At 42.6% G+C, this 2,532-nt stretch overlaps 1 non-coding gene across 1 annotated transcript; it reads left to right on the forward strand.

The window, feature by feature from the left end:
• Positions 1–1,050: 1,050 nt before the first annotated feature.
• LOC129710411 (U1 spliceosomal RNA) lies at positions 1,051–1,210 on the forward strand. Its single transcript, XR_008725677.1, has one exon. It is a non-coding gene; the product is annotated as a U1 spliceosomal RNA (small nuclear RNA).
• Positions 1,211–2,532: the final 1,322 nt, after the last annotated feature.

Genomic DNA, 2,532 nt, shown 5'->3' on the forward strand with positions numbered 1-2,532 from the left:
GCACATTTTGATTACTTTCCATTCTATCATAGAGATATAAAGTCTATAATAGACTTTATTTATATTTCTATGATTCTACAGACCTTGGCTGGGAACCTGGGGCTCATCAAAATTGTTCCCAATTGGGCCCCGCACCTCCTGAGGCCAGCCCTGTCTAAGATCCTACTGTTACAAAACAATGAGGGGATGGGTCCTATGTGCAAACACTTGGAGTGTACATGGCTCACAGATATCACAAGAGTTACATTGATACTTGGTACATCTAATGTACTAACTAGATGTACGTACAAAACTATAGGCCTGACAACACAATGAATGTATAGACTACATGACACTATGAATGTAAAGTAAAAATTGCAGTGTTTTGTAGTTCTTATTGAGAATTTTAATGAAGAAGGTTTTTTTTTTTAATTAGCTCTAACAATGTAGGCTTTGGTTCAGTCCAGCTGTAAAAGATTCTGCAAATGTTGCACTGTGTTGCTTGAGGCATAAGCACGTTTTTAATTACATAATAAGCCATAATTACTGCTTGGCAAACTGTGCTAGACAGTGCCAACTCTCTGAGGAAGGATACTCCCAGGGTATTTAACTCTTTTGTTGAACATGATCTGATTGACAGATATTGATGTAGTTGAATGTTAGTGAGGCAATGCATTGAGGTGTGTGGGGCTAGTGTCATCAAGTCATAGTCATAGAGCTATGTAGCATGGCAGCAGGCCCTTCGGCCCAACTTGTCCATGTTGCCCAAATTGCCCAACTGATCTACTCCCATGCCTCTGTGTCTGCTCCATATTGCTCCAGACCGTTCCTATCCATGTACCTGTCCAAGTGTTTTTGTAAATGTTTCTATTGTCCCTGCTCTACCACTTCCTCTAACAGCTCACTCTGTGTGAAAAAGTTGTCCCTTCCAAATCTTGCACTTCTCACTTTGAAGCCATGCCTCCTGGTATTAGACTCCTGTATCGTGGAGAAATGATAGTGGCTATTCACCTTCTCTATGCTCATCATGATTTTATGAACCTCTGTAAGGTCACCCCTCCAGCCTCCTCCATACTTACATGACAGGGGTGAATCGGTGGTCCCAATGGCCGTTCTCCCTGGACTAGGCTATCCCATTGCACTTCAGATGTGCTAACACCTGCAATGTCCCCAAATGCGAGATACTCGACTGCAACATTTGTGGGGGTAACTGCAAACATGCTATTATTTTTTTTGGTGACCCATTGACGCAGCAGTTGGGTTATTGCCTTACAATGCCAGAGACCCAGGATCGATCCTGACTAGGGGTACTGTCTGTACGGACTTTGTACGTTCTCCCCATGACCACGTGGGTTTCCTCTGGGTGCTCCGGTTTCCTCCCACATTTCAAAGACGTGCAGGTTTGTGGATTAATTGGCTCCTGTAAATTGTCCCTAGCATCTAGGGTAGAACAAGGGTATGGGTGATCGCTGGTTGGCGTGGATTCAATGGTTGTTTCCATGCTGTATCTCTAAACTAAACTAAACTAAAAGCCAGGGACAAAAGTCTTAACCTGTCCAGCCTTTTCATATGAATCAAACCCTCCAGGAACAACCTTGGAAACTTCCTTTGTACGCTTTCCAATGTACTGATATCAATCCTTTAGTTTAGAGTTTAGAGATACAGCATTTTGGAAACAGGCCCTTCGGCCCAACGGCATCACAGTTTTTTACCAGCTGTGTCACTGTGCCACCAAGTGTACAGTTATAACATATTGAATCAGTTCCTGTGCTTAAAGTCTTCAAGTCAAGTCAAGTTTATTCGTCACATACACATACGAGATGTGCAGTGAAATGAAAAGTGGCAATGCTCGCGGACTTTGTGCAAAAAAACAAACAAACAAACAACCAAACAAAATGCTGACCCATGAAGGCAAGCATGCCAAACACCGTCTTCAACATCCTGTCTACTTATATTGCCTCTTTTAAGGAACCATGTACATGGACTCCTATGTCTTACTGTTCGATAACATTCCCAAGGGCCATACCATTCAGTGTGTAAGTCCTGTCCTGGTTTGTCTTACGTCATATTTAAATTCCATCTGCCATTCCTCAACCCATTGGCCCAGTTGATCAAGATCCCGTTGTAATCTTGAATCATCATCTTCACAGGCCACTGACCACCAATTTTAGTGTCATTTGCAAACTTACTAATCATGACACCATTCTTATCCTAATTGTTTATATAAGCAGTAAACAATAGTGGACACAGACCGATCCCTGTGGCACACCACCTGTTACAGGCCTCTAGTCCAAATGCAACTTTCTGCAATCACCCTCTGACTTCTACCTTCAAGCAAATGTTGTATCTATTGGGCTAGCTCTTCCTGGTTCCCCTGTGAACTATCCTTCCAGAACCAGACTACCACACTGCACCTAGTCAAAGGTCGTTGCAGTCAACATCCACCACACTGCCTTATTAATCTTCTCAGTCCCCTATTCAAATAACAGTCAAGTTTGTGAGACATGATTCCCAGATGAACATCCTTAATCAGTCCTTGTTTTTTCTAAATAC

This window comes from Leucoraja erinacea, chromosome 27 (genome assembly GCF_028641065.1).
Source record: "Leucoraja erinacea ecotype New England chromosome 27, Leri_hhj_1, whole genome shotgun sequence".
Lineage (NCBI taxonomy): Eukaryota > Metazoa > Chordata > Chondrichthyes > Rajiformes > Rajidae > Leucoraja > Leucoraja erinaceus.